An 18,179-nucleotide genomic window follows, 5' to 3' on the forward strand; every position below is an offset into this window, starting at 1 on the left:
GTCATTTGTTTCTAGGTATTTTTTGATTTCCTCTTTGATTTCTTCAGTGATCTCTTGGTTATTAAATAGTGTGTTGTTTAGCCTCCACCACATATATACTCTTATCCAATCCTACCTTCCTTTGGTAACCAATAGTAGCATTTTGGTGTGTTTCTTTTTCGCCCCAGCTTTATTTAGGTATATGTAATTGGTATACAAAGTACTGCACATAATTAGTTTATACAATTTGGTGAGTTTGGACATATGTGTATACTCATGGCACACCATGACAATCCAGTAAATAAAGATATTCATCACCTCCAAAGGTTTTCTTGCATCTCTTTGGGGTTTGTTTTGTTTTGTGAGAACACAACATGAGATCTGCTCTCTTACATTTTTAAGTGCAAGGTACCATATTTTTAACTACAGGTACTATGTTGCACAGCAGAGCTCTGGAACTTACTCCTCTTGTGGAACTGTAACTTAAAACTCATTGAAATACAGCTCCCCATATCTTCTTCCCCCATCCCCTGGTAACCCCCATTCAGTTGTCTACTTCTGTATATTTGACTGTTTGAGGTGCCTCATGTAAGAGGAATCATGCAATATTTATCCTCTGTGACTGACTTATTTCTCTTAGCATAATGTCTTCCAGGTCCATTCTTGTTATGTTGCAAATGGTAGGATTTCCTTCTTTTTAAAGGCCTAATAACGTTCCACTATATGTATACACCACATTTTCTTTATTCCTTCATCTGCCATTGGATATGTGGGTGGTTTCCATATCCTGGCTATTGTGAATAATGCTGTAATGAATATGGGAGTGCAGATACTGGTTTTTGAGATCCTGATTTTAATTCTTTTGGATATAAACCCAGAAGTGGGATTGCTGAATCATATGGTAGTTTTATTTTAATTTTTTGAGGAATCTCCATACTGTTTTCCACAGAGGCTGCACCACTTTATTTTATTTTATTTATTTTTATTTTTATTTTTATTTTTTGCACCACTTTACATTCCCGATAACAGTGTACAGGTGTTAGAGATATGGGGATATATGTATATGTATAGCTGATTCACTTTGCTATAAAGCAGAAACTAACACACCATTATAAAGCAATTATACTCCAATAAAGATGTTAAAAAACAAAAAAAAAAAACCCAGCAATGTACAAGTGTTCCAATTCCTCCACAACCTCACCAACCCTTGTTATCTTTCAGTTTGTTTTTTAATTTTTAAAATTAAATAATCAGTGTTGGGAATGGAAAAGCCTTTTTCTTCAAATGATCTCTCTACTCAAGGGACTCCTGGTCCAGGGGAGGGGAGGTTAAGCTTAATGCTTGAATGATGTAGTAGGAGGAGGGGTAGCAGATGTGCTGTGAGAGGCATTCACCTTGTGCTGGGGTCCCTTGAGCAGATGCATCACCATGGAGGTGGGGGAGGCCAGCAGGAGGTGGGTGCCTTATAACTGTGCCCAAGACGTTCTTTTCGATAAGTCTGTGTTACTGAGAGTGGGCTCTCAGGACGGCAGTGGATTGAGTTCTACTTCCCTAGGAGGGAGTGAGTTTGTTCTGAGCCATCCCCGTGCTGTCCTAAGCCCCTTTGCACACATAAGCATGCTTCGGTGAGGTAGCGGGCTGGGGCTGGGAAACACAGGAAGTCTGCCTGGTCTGTACAGATGTAGATGTGGAGGCTTGGAAGAGAGGTTAGGAACAGGACAATGAAAAGCATCCTTTATTCAGGCATAAGTTTAAAGGCTAGCGCTCCGAGGAAAGGATTTCAGAATGGGCGTCCCTAAGCCTTCGTTCATTCATGGTGATGATGATAATCAATCATGATGATAATGATGCCAATAATAATAGTTACAAACTCTGATCACGATGCTTTCAACATTTCCCATTTCATCACCTCATTTGATCCTCACAGCACTGTGAGATGGATATTTTCCCCTCCATATTACAAATGAAGACGTCAACTCTTAAAAGCTTGATGGGCTTGTGCACGGTGGCTGGCAAGAGAATGATGGGGCAGCTTTCTCCTGCCAGAGTTCTCCCCTTTACCCATCATCACTCTGCGCTCTAAACTCAAACCTCTAAAACAGTCTTATTAAAAAAAAAAACCCAAAACAAAAACTGAAAACAAACAGTCATATCTTTGCCTTCCCTCCCCTATCTCACTCTTGGATCCCTGACATGCTGGGCCTGCTTGGGGGATATTTATTTATGCCAGTGCATCCTGTTGAATGAGATTCCTAGCTTGTAATAGCAAATATTCTATTATAATAATGGTGATCATTATCAATTATAATAACGTTATTTTTTAAATTAAAACACAAACCATTTGCCGAGAATAGTGAAATATTTGCTTTTTCTTATGAATCCTCACAACAGTCCTATGAGGAGCATATTATCTCCACTGCTACAGATGAAGGACCTGAAGGTTAGAGACCCTGAGTGCCTTGCCTAAAACAATGTACTAACGAATAAGCGGCAAAGCCAGGATATGAAACCAGATCAGATTCCAAGCGCAGGCTTTAACCACCAAACTTAATTTTCTCTCACACTAATGTGTTCTAATGCTAGGTTTGCAGAATCTGGACTCTGCCTGCACCCGCAGAATGCATCATGAAAATAGAGAAGGGAAAGACCATCAGAATCATCTTCCTGCAATGTCCCCCTTGCCTTTTGCCTTCTGTAGGCTGCTGCTTTGGTGTTGCATGCCTGGGACCATTTTTAAGGCTGTGCTGCTCAAGATGTGAGTGGTGTATTAAAACTGAAGACTCACTGTTCACTTCACGGGCATTAATCAATGGTAAATTTGAATTGGTATATGCATATGACATGCACATTAATTCCAAATGTGTTTATCATAATTAGTGCTATTACAATGAATACCAAAGGAATCAGGGAATGATTAGCTACACTTAGTATTTGTTATGGTTTGTTTAAAAAAGTTAAACATAAAATTAGTTGTGGTTTGCAGAGTGATGTTTCATTTGCACAGTGAAGATGACCGCAAGCCTTTGGTTTTTGTGAGTTGGGAGGTTTCAAGGGGGTTTCCCGTGCACAGTGTTAACAGCAAACTGAGTTAATGGGTCTCTCATCCTCAATTAACGATGTGGTTTTCCTTTTTTAATCATTTGTGTCTCCCAGCTGTTCCCTATTGTCACACTTATATGGAAAAGTCTACCAACTCAGAAAGATGAAGATGGAGGAGATAGAAAAGTAGACTCTAAAAATCTAAAAGGATCAGTGTACATTTATTTATTTATTTATTTATTTTTAATTTTTATTTTTTTCACATCTTTTTTGGAGTATAGTTGCTTTACAATGGTGTGTTAGTTTCTGCTTTATAACAAAGTGAATCAGTTATACATATACATATGTTCCCATATCTCTTCCCTCTTGCGTGTCCCTCCCTCCCACCCTCCCTATCCCACCCCTCTAGGTGGTCACAAAGCACCGAGCTGATCTCCCTGTGCTATGCGGCTGCTTCCCACTAGCTATCCATTTTATGTTTGGTAGTGTATATATGTCCATGCCACTCTCTCAGTGTATATTTTTAAAAAACATATGCTGAATTAACAAGGGATGGGCTATTCATATTTGTTGACCTCTACTGTGTTCTGGTGCCTTCATTTGTATGATCCCCATTTAATCCTCAAGATGATTCTGTGAGGCAAGTATTAAAGTGAGAAGACCAAGGCTCAGAGAAGTTTGCTCGTTCAAAGTTACCCAACTGCCGGGTGGAGATGCAGGGATTCAACTCTAGGTCTGTGTGGATTCAAATCCATGCTTACTCTACTGAGTGGGGCACTTCCCCCTAAGTGGCTGAAGACCTAAACTAGTGAAGCCAGTGCCATGGGTGTGATTTGCAGGGAATGTTGCTCCATGGTCCTGTGGCTCAGCTGCACCCATCATCTGGCTGGCCACCTCCCAGTGGGGAGAGTTGGTCAGAAAGAAGACAGGAGAAAAGAGAACAACTAGTTTAGGACAAACCCAACTCTGCCATTGTTAAGAGCACCGGGATTGAAGCCTCGATCTGCCACTTTTTAGCCATGAAACCTTGGGAACGTACTTCACTTCTCAGACCCTGAGTTTCCTCATCTTTACTAGCTCCATGTTACAGGGTTGTCATAGGGGCTAAATGAGTTTATGCACGTAAAACGCCTTAGAGCAGTAGTTAGAACGTAGTAAGCACTGAGCCAGTGTTGGCCCTTATTTTTGCCATGTAATTTTGATTAATCTTCTCAGAAAGTATCTCTCTTGGAAAATTCTGGCTTTTCTCTGATTTTATGTGATCTGATTCTAAAGTCTATAATCTTTTATGGATCTTGATGATACATTTTGCTGACATGATTCCATAATCTCTTTCCTAACAAGCTTTACTGAGTTCCATTCAGTGTGTTCTAGCAAATAGTAAACTATTAGATCTTGTTTTGGTTGTTTGTATCAGTCAAAAGCATGTGTAGCCATAGGCAAGGCCAGGCTGATGATGAAACTGGTATTCTTTCTCTTTATTTTCCTCAGTGTATTAGTTCAGTTTTCGTGTTTAAACTAAAGGCAACAGAAACTGTCTGGAATTCACTTAGGCAAGAAAATGAAATTCATTGGAAAGATGCTGTAGTATCATAGGCATTTCAGGGAATGATCAGAATTGAAGAAAGGGTGGGGATTAAGTAAATCCAAGACCTCAGGGGCAGGAGTTTGTAGACCCTCCTTCCAGATCTCCACCAAGAGTGTAACTAAATTCCTAACAGATGCTTGGGAGAGAAAATCCAGTTTTCCCAGCTGTCCACCAGTGGTGGTTAGGTGTCCATCATTAAACCAGTCTGCTGTGGCCAAAGGGGCAGGGTCATGGTGCAGAAACATGACTGCAAGGAGGCCACCACATTATGTGGGCCAGGCAATTCCCAGACGGGGGACCTGGGTATACAGCGTATCTACTGCAGTTGATTTTTGTGTTGCCTAGAGAGTTGTGAATTTACTTCTTGTTTTCCAACTCTGAGGAGATCACTGCTCAGTCAAGCATGGTTATTTAGCACTTACCATGTACTTCACTCTGTGCAAGGTATGGGAGTGCGAGTGTGTGTGTGCACGTGCGTGTGTGTGCGCGTGCGTGCACGGTGGTCACAAAGAAGTGTATTTCAGGGACCTTGTCCTTTAGGAGGTTACAGTGCAAGGCCAGAACCAGACAGAGATACGGCTTTATCAATTTGAACATGATTGTGATTTCTGTGTCAGCCGATTTCCTAGTTTCTTTTCTCCTGAGTTATTTATATCTACCTCGTATTTCATGCTCCTTAAAAATCGGGGCATCTTTCACCCAAGTATTCAATATTAAAAGTGGATTTTAAATGGGAACATATAAAATACTGTGGGGTTTAGTGAGTTCTTATTGTGTGTCAGTAACTGAACAAATACATTATTTCCTGTTTTTCATTGAATCCTCGTTGCCCCCTAAGCAGTGGGCACTAGCATTATCCATATCTCACAAATGAGGGAGAGGGAGCCTTGGAAAGAAGAGGTAAGTATCTCAAGATGACACACTTAGTGTGAGCTGAACAAAAGCATTTAAACTCAACTTTGCTAACCCGAAAGCCAGTGCTCTTCAGTACTATGCTATCCTAGCTTTCATTTTAAATAGGATTTAGTAAATTATACAGTATTTTGCTTATTTTTACATATTTGATGTTGTCTATTTTCTTTCTTTGATTTCCACATGGAAAGGTTTTTCTTTTTTTTTAAACATAACCTCATCGGTATTTCCTGAGCCTGAAATAATTATAGATCCCTTGCAAAGCAATGAGAATGAGCATTGTTCTTTGAAAATCAACAAATGATAAAATTAAATTATTACATGACTATATAACTTTATTTTGCCTTAATCAGCATCAGACACAATTTTTAAGCAATATGTTTGAAAAAGTGTTTGAAATCAAAGTGTGTGTAATATAAACGAGTGGATGGCGCTGACCTAAAAGAACAGTTTGGAAGGCAAAATTTTAGAATACCTTACGGTTAAACAAAAACAAGGGCAAGAGCTAGATTTTTGTCAATATTAAGGCAAAGATATCAAGGAAGTGATGGATGACAGGGAGAAAGCAGAGCACCTCAGTTTCCACTTTAATTTTGCCTTTGGGGTTAAGGTAAATTGATCTTTGGACTCAACGGTGTAGAATGAACGTGTGTAAATGAACATGGATAAATGAGAAAAGCCAAGTAAGGTGCATGTAGAGACCGATAGAATATGATATTGATCTAAATAAATTTAAGTCTTCTATCACGGAGCAGTTTTATGGTAGGGCTCTGAAAAACATTACCTAGGAGATCACTGTTAAAGACTGACTAATTTCAAGAATGAGTTAGACAAATGTCAGATGATGGATGTCACAACTCTGGAGCAGTGAGCTTGAAGATGACCATGGGCAAGATTTTAGAAGGGATATTGAAATAATGAGGAGGAGGTGATGACCACTAGGATGCTGTGAGGGGTTGATGCAAGCAATCCACGCTAACATCAATTTTGCTTCCTTTATAAGGGTCGCTAATCTATTAGGTGAGAAAAAAATAACACAAGCAGAAAAGATCTCAGCAACATATCTGAACAACTTTCTTGTGATATTTTTGTAATTAATATGGATTTATGTTTGTATGCAAGGGAAGATGGATTAATAACTGGTCAAACAACCATTCTCAAAGGATATTGACCATGGTTGTAAGTTAACCTGGAGATCACCCAGTCGCGGGCTGTAAGCTGCTGTCCTTGGCCTTGCCCTCTACTCTGCCTAAGAGAGGCATCATTTCCCTCAGGCTGGGGAAGGTATTGATGGGAAATTCATCCAATGTGCAAATAATATAAAGACAGGAGAGACTGAATACTAAGACAGAAACAGGATATAAAATACTATTTATAGACCGGAGATCTGGGCCAACTCTAACAGAACAAAATGTAACAGGGATAAATGTGAAGTTCTACAAATCCCAAAATTAAACTGTACAAAATCAGATGAGGGAGATGTTTCAGAGAATTAGTAGCATGAGTAAAATATTATTAAGTGGCTTGAAAAACAAGCCACTATTCACTATGCTCAACGGTTCACTATGAGTCAACTCTGTTATCATAAGCCGAAAAGCTCATGAAACCTTAATCTCTGTCATAGTTGTGTAATCTAGAATGAGAACGGGGGTGATTTCTTTGTATTATGCACGTTCAAGTTTGGAATACTGTGTTTGTAATATTTTAGTTTCGAATAATTCTCCTGTTTTGGTGGCTACATAGTAGGACATGGACAAATGGGAGGACATGTGGGAGAAGAAGAACCCTATGACCAGTCATATAGGGGATGTTTGAAGAAACAGGGGATTATTAATATGGAAAAGAGAAAGAGAAGACAGAGAAGAGACATGATAGCAGCCTTCCGATGTAGTAAGAGTGTCAAAAAGAAGAAATATTAGGATTGCTTAATATGGTATCAAATCGCAGAACTCATGATAATCTGTGGCAGCCATAGAGAGACAGATGTGGGTTTAAAATAATGAATAAAGTCCTAATAGGAATACCTGGTAATGACATGAGTTTTCTTCGGAGGTTATGAAATTTCTGTTATGGGAAGTTAACAATCCTGGGTTGGAAGCTCACATAGGGTGAATCTCAAGAGACATTCCTGTGGATTAATGGTGTCTTCTGCAACGTGGAGACTCTAAACATTTGAGTGACAAGGGCTCTCAGCACCCTATAAGACTTATGCTACCATGCAATCAGGGAGACTAGTTAGGAGGCTATTTCTGTTTTCCAGGTGAAACAAAACATGGCAACTGAATGGATGTAAAGGTTAAGTAGATGCAGAAGTAGGGTATATCCATTTCTCCAAACCCTTGTAAAGCACAGAGACTGAATAAGATGTGACAGTAGCTTGCTGTGTGGTCTAGGGCAGATCATTGAATGGCTGTGGTCTTTAGCTTCCTCAACTGTGAAATGAGAGGCTAGAATCAGGATCCCTTTCATCCATGATGTTCTGGGGTGAGAACAAGCTACAAGAATCCCATTTTAGGGAAAGTGCATTTACAGCTATTTGGCTTCCCTCTTGAATAGTGTGATATGAAGAGGGATGTGAAGATGGCTCCTTCCCTAGTATATTCTCTCATATTCTCCTGCAGTGACTTTATATAGAGACTGGAATTTCACCTTTCAGATTTTATTCAATTGAATTAAGTCCTCATCCTCTCTCTTAAAAAAATGTAAAAATGCTAATGGAAGGACCAAGGGAGTTAGGTTTTTGGTTAGTTTCCTCTAAAAGCTCCAGCTAAACACAGGATTTTAAGAAATTTTCGGTGTTTAGGAAAGGAAGATCATGGGGACAGTGTTTGGGTTGCAAAGTTGAGTAAGGTTCAATAGTTGTCAAACTTAGGGGGATGGAGAATCACCACTGAGGGTAAGCCTTGTTTGAAAAAAAGTGGAAGGACCTCCAGGACACATTTAAATTATTTCAGTTGAGCTGTGGACTGGGCCTGCTCTCTGGCTGGATCACAGATTCATTTAGCATCCCTTTTCCATTTCTTTGAGAATAAGATCTCAAGGATATGAGGTGTGTGCATTGTGATTGTTCTTATATCTGCTCGGTGATTGAAATATAACTTCCTTTCACCAGCACTTGATTCCCTTAAATGGAATTAATTACTCTCGTCTGAATATTTCATATTAAAAATAAAAGATCATAGCGTGAAATGGGGCAGTATATAATAATGAAGTTACTCTTGGGTTTCTGATAGTTACTACGGACTTAAAATAGAGAGGTTATGTATTTTCCATTTATCTTGAATGCCTACAGACAGCTGTTTGTCTTTGGGTATTTAACATGCTTGGAAAGAATTTGCTGGTGGAATTCAGTGAGGATTTTAAGAAAAAAAAAAAAAAAACCTTCATGGAAACTGGGAGTTTGGCTCCAAAAATAATTTATTAAACTCTTTGTAGCAATTAACTGCTCAAGCAGGAGTATGTCCACTGTATTGACTGACCTTCTTTTAATTAAATGCTGTACCTGGCTAGGTATCTTATAAGAATCTGGCATTGACTGTAGACAACCATGGGGAATCTATCCAAATAAGATTTGCTTGGGTCTCCCCGCAAGAAAAAGGTTTAGGGCACCGTCTAATATTTTAAATTAAGAGTGAGGAATCTATTTGATGGATGGAACCAGGGTCACCTTCACTGTTTGAGGAAGGTTAAATGATATTTACCAGTAACTTATCTTGCCAAGAATAGAAAAGTGATCTACATTCATGTAGAGTGATTGGGCTGAGTTATGTCAAGAGAACTTAAGTGCTGAAGTCCCACATACCTTTCTGTTAAGGCTAACTTCTCAAAGATACACTGAATACAGAATGTGTGTAAAAAGCAAGAATAGAAAGAATGCAAGTGTTTGCTGATAGCAACACTTAGCTTTAATCGAGAACCCATTTCCTAATACTATATGAATGATTAACCTTTATAATAAAAGTATAAGAATGATCGTAATGTGTAACTTTGTTGATGGCTTTTCCCTCTTTTGCTTCTAAATGTGGCTTTAAAGATACTAACTTTTATTACTATATAGTAGACTTTCCAAAGGACTTCCTTGTCCATCTTATTTTCTAGTATGACATTGTCCTTGGGGTTTATGTTATAGCACCATGTTATGAATGAGGCAACATTACCATGACATTCTTCAGAGATCAGTGACCTAAAAGTCCAAGGCTGTAGCAATGGAATTCTGTGCTATCATTATGGTAACTATATTTTCAGAAACCGCAAGTACACTTTATTCTAATTGAGAATTTATGTATATGAAATGATTAAATCATACTTATGTCCTGATACAGAGCTTTAATTTGATAGACCTAATATGATTTAGTGAAATTTGGACTGGCCCAGACCGTCTGGCTCTCTTTGTGGGCAGTTTCTATTTATAAAAATTCTGCTGTGTGCCAGGCCCTACACTGCTAGTTTTGTGAGTGTTATGTGCTTAAAGCCCTACAACAACTTTCTGAAGAAGCTGTTCTTAACCCGGAGGTTAAATAACCTGCCCCAGTTTGCAGGATATAGTAGAGCTGAGATTTCCACCTAGACCTGCCTGACTCAAAAGCATGTTATACAGTGTTTCCATTTGTTTACCAGTCTGTCTTATGGTTTGGTTACATCAGAATCATCAGGGGCTCATGTTAAACATCAGATTGTCAGATTCCACCCAAGACCTACTGAGTCAGAATCTCTCCAGCCGTTGTTAGCCAGCTCTCCAGGTGATTTGGATGTGTGGCCAGGAGGCAGGTTTGGGTCCTCTGTGCATTATTGCCTACCTTAGACTGTAACCCTGTAGAGGGAAGGACTTTTGCTGTGTACTTATACCTATCAGTATATTTTAGAGATAGAGTCCAAAATAGTGGGTGGGGGGACCGTTTCCCCTGGCATTTCTGGTTTTAGGTGATGTAAAGGGAGAAGTCAAGAGAGACATAGTAAGGTAGATAAGCTTCCCTGGGCTTGGTGGTTGAGATCAGTGTTTGGGCTCATGGCCTTTCTTCCTGTACTAGGATATGGACATTTACCCAGGAAATGATTCCCATCCAGACTGCTTGTAGCTTGGGATATTCATAGAGGGATGAAAACTGATTACAGAAATCAGTCCCTGCTGGGGCCCTACCAGGCTAGGTCCTGACCTCCGTGCCCATGTGTCGGCATCTTGTTTGTTAACATCAGTAAAAATTTATTCCACTCATTAAAGGATGGCAATTTGAACCACAGAATTATACCTCTTTCCTGCCAGCTCATTTACTCATTTTCTCCTTTTCCCCAAGCACTAAAAAAGTCCAGATGGAGTCAGGGCGGGTTGGAGGGGGATGGCAAAGAAAAAATTAAAATAGAAAAGATACTATTGAAATAACCTGGCTAATCTTTTTTTTTTTTTTTTTTTTTTTGAGAGTTTAACCACTTGAAAACTGTATTTCTGGTTCTTTTTTCTAAATTCATGTTTTTTCTTTTTCTTTTTTTTTGAATTTTATTTTTTTATACAGCAGGTTCTTATTAGTTATCTATTTTATACATATTGGTATATGTATGTCAATCCCAATCTCCCAGTTCATCCCACCACCACCAGTACCCCCTCCCCTGCTTTCCCCCCTTGGTGTCCATATGCTTGTTCTCTACATCTGTGTCTCTGTTTCTGCCTTGCAAACCAGTTCATCTGTACCATTTTTCTAGATTCCACATATATGTGTTAATATACAATATTTGGAAAACTGTATTTCTAATCATATAAACAAATGACAAAGTATTTAGCAAATTGAATTACCTCAGAATTAAACTATAGTTCCCAGATTGAGAAGGTAAGAAACTGATGAAAAATTGGCAGCATGCAATTTTTTTTTTTTAACATCTTTATTGGAGTATAATTGCTTTACAATGGTGTGTTAGTTTCTGCTTTATAACAAAGTGAATCAGTTACACATATACATATGTTCCCATATCTCTTCCCTCTTGTGTCTCCTTCCCTCCCACCCTCCCTATCCCACCCCTCTAGGTGAACACAAAGCACGGAGCTGATCTCCCTGTGCTATGTGGCTGCTTCCCACTAGCTATCTATTTTACATTTGGTAGTGTATATATGTCCATGCCACTTTCTCACTTTGTCCCAGCTTACCTTTCCCCCTCCCCGTATCCTCAAGTCCATTCTCTAGTAGGTCGGCAGCATGTAATTTAAATGGTAAAGATTCTAAAAATACTTTAGGGAATTTTATCTGGAATAGTAAATATTACTGTTATACAGCTCACACATATAACCTAAATAAACGAGTTCATTTTAGTACTAGAAGATAACTGGATAAACATTTCAGAAATCTAGCAACTCAGAAATTCGTGGAATTGCCTTAAAGTAAATACATATTTCTAAAAGGTTATAATCAAATAAGGCATGTGTCATGGGAAATAACCTTGCTAATCTTAGCAGAGATCTGTGGCTAATGCATTCCAGGTGAACTCATTCTGGTTGACCCAAAATAGTATCATGTCTCTCTGTGTTAGTGTGTAATAAGGAAGAGAGAAGACAGCGAGAGGGTAGATTTATTTGGAATTATTGATAAACAATTGAAACCTGACTAGTTATATGACACATTCATTCATTCATTCATTCATGCATTCATTCTGTAAGGAAATATACTGACCACTTGCTGTGTATCTGAGACTTGCCCATATGTGAATTTTCTAGAGGAGAGAACTTGAGACCCACCATTAAGGAATTTAAAATTTAGATCAATAATAAGATTGCATGAGAGTTAAGTAAGGACATAAGAATTGAACCAGAAATAGTATGAGACAAGATAAGTGCTGCAGAAAGGAAGTGGTAAGGTTGTTAAGGAGAGCCTGGATGAACTCTAAAGTTTAGGATTCAACCTGAAGCTTGAGTTTCAGAGATGAGTTAGATTTACAGGGGGAAGTGAGGACATTTGGGGTGAGGAGAGTGGTGTGGAAGAAGACCTAGAGGCGGAGGTATGCTGCGGGCTTTGGCAAAGAGTCAAGCCCGTCACTTTGTGTTCATGCGGAACATGTTGGTGAGTTGAGAGACATATGGAGCTTCATTTAACGATCTAGAATGATACTCCTTTGCCTTTTCTGTCATCACACTTGTCGCATGGAGTCATAATGATCTGTGTTCCTGTCTGCCTTCCCCCTTAGATTGAAAGTCAAGAGCAAGGACTGTATTTTTCGACTTTCAAGTATTGTTACTTACACAAAGCTGGCAAATAACGTGCACCCTGTTAGTGTATGTGGACTGAATGGTGATCTCTCTGCATGGAGGTTAGGGACCAATCCCTCTTCCCTTCCTTGTTGCCTGCTATGTGTAGGATAACAGCCAAAGTGGTTTGCTCTTCTATAAAGCTATTAGGTTGTTATATGGCTCCTCATCAGTGTGGTTAGAAGAAGTTGAGGTCACTCCGAGCCCCACAATACTATTATTGGAGTTAGGTCATCAGTGGACCACAGAGGAGAGGGACCAGTGATGGGCAGATATTTATTAAGGATCTACTTCTGTGTACGCTTATGTTAAATACTATGCGGTTATAGAAAAGACTAACATAAAGAATAATATAAGAGCTTTGTCTTTCAGAAACATAACAACATATTAGACAAATGAGATTCCTATACATGAAACTGAAATTAACAAAGGAATGTCTGGACTAGCCAGATAACCTGCCTGGGCTTTGGTTTATTTATTTATTTATTTAAATTTCTTTCTTTCTTTCTTTTTTGTAACATCTTTATTGGAGTATAATTGCTTTACAATGGTGTGTTAGTTTCTGCTTTATAACAAAGTGAATCAGCTATACATATACATATATCCCCATATCTCCTCCCTCTTGCGTCTCCCTCCCACCCTCCCTATCCCACCCCTCTAGGTGGTCACAAAGCACAGAGCTCATCTCCCTGTGCTATGCGGCTGCTTCCCACTAGCTATCTATTTTATGTTTGGTAGTGTATATATGTCCATGCCACTCTCTCACTTTGTCACAGCTTACCCTTCCCCCTCCCCATATCCTCAAGTCCATTCTCTAGTAGGTCTGTGTCTTTATTCCCGTCTTGCCACTAGGTTCTTCATGACCTTTTTTTTTTTTCCTTAGATTCCATATATATGTGTTAGCATACTGTATTTGTTTTTCTCTTTCTGACTTACTTCATTCTGTATGACAGACTCTAACTCCATCCACCTCACTACAAATAACTCCCATTTCGTTTCTTTTTATGGCTGAGTAATATTCCACTGTATATATGTGCCACATCTTCTTTATCCATTCATCCGATGATGGACACTTAGGTTGCTTCCATGTCCTGGCTATTGTAAATAGAGCTGCAATGAACATTTTGGTACATGACTCTTTTTGAATTATGGTTTTCTCAGGGTATATGCCCAGTAGTGGGATTGCTGGGTCGTATGGTAGTTCTATTTTTAGTATTTTAAGGAACCTCCATACTGTTCTCCATAGTGGCTGTATCAATTTACAAGGCTTTGGTTTATTTTTATCTATCAAGTTGGACTGGATGATTTCTAAGTACCCTTTAAGCTTGAAATTGATCCAGGGCTCAACATGTTCAGCAGGGATAAATCACTGTGAAGGGCAGGTGATGCTTATTCAGCACCTTCTTCATAAACAGGGTTTCCTGGTGGATAAGGGTGGAATGAGATGGAACTTGGGGTGTACCAGGCGAGGTGTGACTGGAACAGGAATAAGCATCCCGAGAGTGGAGAAAGCCAGAGTGAAGAGGTGGAGGCTGGAGTGGGCATACAGAATGGGGGCTGCTGTGGGTCAGAGTGGGCCTCGCATGGCACCCACCCTCTGAGAGGTGGCAGAGTGATACTTTCAAGACAAATCCCTTAGGAGCTTAAGTACCTCACTTCCCAAGCTGTTGGCAGTGCATGGGCTGAGTCTGGATGTCCATGTCCTGTGCTGGTGCCTGGGGAAACCTTCCTGACTTCCAGATTTGTGATTTCTGGGTCTCAGTGCTAAGGACGTGACCTCCTGACAGTTCCACCTGCTTTCAGGATCCCCCCCCTGAGATAGTCCCTTGTCTTCTCCTAAATCAGGAAGGTCTGTATCCATGTTCAGGATCAACTCTTACCTTCAGAACTCTAAGTCACTCCAACACTAAACAGTTCCTGTTATCCACGTTAAGGTGTTTTAGCCCAATGACCGCTCACAAAAGTTTGTGCCTGCTCTGTCCAGGTGGGTCTGCCAGAGGTCCCCTGACCCAAATGGTTTGTCCCCACATCGTGTGGCAGCACAGCCCAATTACAAGTGACCAGGGGAGCAGCGCACTTAGTTTTATGCAGTTAACACCTAACCCTTGGTTTTCTTGGCAAAGCAAAGGCATTGGCCTTTTGACCTCTGCTGGTCTGGTCAGCAATTACCCAGTTGTTAAAACTAAATAATTGCCATTAGCTCTTGTCCTCCAAGCATCCCGAGTCCCACTGCAGGCTGCTTTTCATCTCATTTGCAAAGCCCTCCAGTGCAGGGCTGGGAATGCTTGTCCTTCGGACACCAGGCAGGTGCAGTGGCAGAGCTGGCTCCCGGGGGCCACTTTCTCTGGCTGCTTTTGCTCTTGGAGATGGTGCCTCTTGTTTGCCCTTCAGCTCCGGCTCCACTACCCGTGCATCTGGGTTCCTGAGTGTTTGCAAGGCTGCAGTTTATTGTCAGGATAATAGGTTTTCTTCTTGCTTTTCCTGAGCTGGCTCTTGCTTTGTGGTGGTGGTGGTTTGAAATTCAGTTTGGAGGACGTGAACTTTCTCTCTCCCCGTTTCTTTCTCTTTCCTTTTGTTTCTTTTGAGTTCTCATTTCTGAAGAGACTTCTCCTCTTAAACTCTGGCAGTAAAGGGAGACACTTTCATTTGCTGTGGGCAAGGTCTCCCTGCACAGATGTCCGTGTGATTGCTGCGCTGGCAGTTGTTTTTCTTCCTGCCGCCTTGATGCCGATCGCGGCTGTCTGAAGTACAAAGGGCAAGTTAAGATTACAGGTTGTCCTTCTCTTTGATTGTATTCTTGGCTGTAGCTCCTCAGTCCTTTGCGGGAAGAACTCACATTAGGCTGGGACGTGGAAACTGAATTCTCGGCTCCAGAAATAATTGCTTCTTGGACTGGATTGTTTGGGAGCCTGAACACTAAGGAATGGATTTAGACTAAGCCCCAGCAACTGATAGGTCCTGGTTGGGGATAAAAGGGTCTGAGATCTGTGTTTTGAGGCAAAGAAAATTCTGGCTAGACCTGTGTGCATATGTATTCAGAAGTCCAATTAGGCCCTGGGTGTGTTTGCACTGCTCTGTTTCAGTGGGTATGATATTATTCTATTTTAACTGCTTCCAGAGGGCAATGATCTTTACCCCAGATTCATTCTTGGTCTTTTTTTATTTTTTCCATCGGAGTTAACCACAGTGAGGGTTATTGCATCTTATCCTTATCCTTACGGCTTTGGATTCATTCATTTATTTCTTCCTTCATTCAGCTATCTGATAAATGTTCATCAAGGGGCTGCCAGGTATAAAGTATGCCACAGCCTGGAACCAGAGACCAGGACAGCAAGAAGGGTCCAACCTTTCACTTTGCAGATGAGGAAACTTAGTTTCCATTTCCTCAGCTGTGCAGCCTGTGTCCAAGGTCCAGGCTCTGGGATCTCTTGTTTCCTGAGTGCCCTGGGCCTCATCACTTTAAAATGACAACTAGGACCTCACGGGGGTTTTGAGCTGTTAAGGTGATCTAGCGGGTACTTGGGGGACTGTGGTTGCTCCATGGGTGCGAATGGGGCTCACATCCCTCTTCCAGACCTTCTTCCAGGATGCTTCTCAAAGCCAAGGGCCTGTTGTTTTTGTGCTCCCCCCTTGGTGGCCTGACAAGGCTAATCTGCCTCTACAGGGCCCCCGGGTGGACCCCAGACACGTCTTTACCCTGTAGAAGCAGACCCTGCTAGGGAAGCTGGTTTCTAATCTGACGTTCTGCCATGGGTTGAATTGTATCCTAAAATACATATGTTGAAGCCCAAACCCCCAGCACCTTAGAATGTGACCTTATTTGGAAATAGGGTCATTGCCGATGTGATTAGTTAACGTGAGGTTGTACTGGAGTAGGGTGGGCCCCTAGTCCAGTATGACTGTGTCCTTATTAAAAGGGAACTTTGGACACAGACAGACATACAGAGAGGACTCCATGTGAAGTTAAAGGAGAGATCAGAGTGATGAAGCCAAGGAACACCAAAGATTGCCAGCAAAGCACCAGAAGCAAGGCACGGAACAGATTTCCCCTCACAGCCCTCAGAAGGAATCAGTCTTGTCCACACCTTGATCTTGGTCTTCTAACCTCCAGAACGCTGAGACAATACATTTCTGTTGTTTAAGCCGCACAGTTTGTGGGACTTTGTTATGGCAGCCCAAGCTGACTACTCCAGGCTCCACATGCAAAGTATTTGTGTGCTTGCTCCACTTTTCAGAGGGAAACTCATCACCTGGGGGGAGATGGCAGCAGAGGGGCTCCACCTTTCTTGTTGCCAGTCCAGCAGTGCAGAGGATTCTTGGACAATATTTAAATCATTCGCCTGAGATTTTGTGGAGAGGTTATCTTAATGTATATTTTTGGTATGTTAATTAAATGTGTCTTTTTGTCTGGAATACCCTTGGACCTTTCTTGCTCACGTGCTGAGGCCAAGTCAGATCTTCCCTCCTTGAGATCTCTTTTTCTCCTCCCAGGCTTGTGTAGGTATTCTCCACTCTCCTTTCTCAAAACTTACCCTGCTGTATTCTAACCATCTGTGCTGCTTTGCTGACTCAGCAGGTGGTCCGTGGAGGGCCTGGTGCTGTCCCGGGGGAGCTGGGCTGCTGGCTGACACCGAGGAGGCCCTTGAGCTCTGGAAGCTTATACAGAAGTAGGACAAGTTGACACAAAGGATGTTAGTGGACAGGATCATGTCAGATCATGGAGGGTTCTATGAAGAAGACAAAACACAGTAATGTACCAGAAGGGGGCAGGAGGCAGCTGGAGGTGGGGCGGCCAGGGATGCGATCACTGAGGGAGACCTGCAAGCACGGGAGGAATCAACCATGCAAAGATCCTCGGGAAGAGAGTCCCGGGGGAGGAAAGAGCAAAGTGCAAAGGCCCAGAGGAGGGAATGGTCCTGGCGTGCTCAGGCTGGAGTGGTTGGCGATCGGCTGCCGAGCGAGCAGGAGCGTCGGGGTGGGGTGGACGAGGTGCGCAGGAGCAGGGTTAGGTAGGCTGCGTCTCCCTGCCAGACTGAGCTCGCGGTGGAGAGGATTCTGTACCTTTGTCAACACGGCACCCAGCACACAGTCAGTGCTCAATATATATAAATATGCTGAAGGAATACCCGTAAACACCTGTATGTACACATGTTAATTAAGAATCACTAAACAATACCACATTTATCTAAGGACTGCTTCTCAGGCAAACCCTACTATCCAGGGTGCCTCAGGAAGGAATAAATACATAAACATGGCTCGCAGATGCCAAGGCAGGATGGCTCAAGGTCATACAATTTATGTAGTCAACGCTGCCTTTGGCCCTTGTTCAGAGCCTATTAACTCTCTTTTTACATACTATTATAATGACGTTGGTTGTTAAGTTTCCTGATTCCTAGCAAATTTAGAGCAACGAATTATAATTGGGAAGTAAGTGGG

The 18,179-nt window shown here is 41.3% G+C and overlaps 1 protein-coding gene across 4 annotated transcripts in view; it reads left to right on the forward strand.

Moving 5' to 3' along the window:
- SORCS3 (sortilin related VPS10 domain containing receptor 3) overlaps positions 1-18,179 on the forward strand; it is a 584,946-nt gene that overhangs the window by 84,584 nt on the left and 482,183 nt on the right. The gene's annotated exons all lie outside the window — the stretch shown is intronic.

The sequence above is a fragment of the Balaenoptera borealis genome (genome assembly GCF_965194805.1).
Source record: "Balaenoptera borealis genome assembly, chromosome: 10".
Lineage (NCBI taxonomy): Eukaryota > Metazoa > Chordata > Mammalia > Artiodactyla > Balaenopteridae > Balaenoptera > Balaenoptera borealis.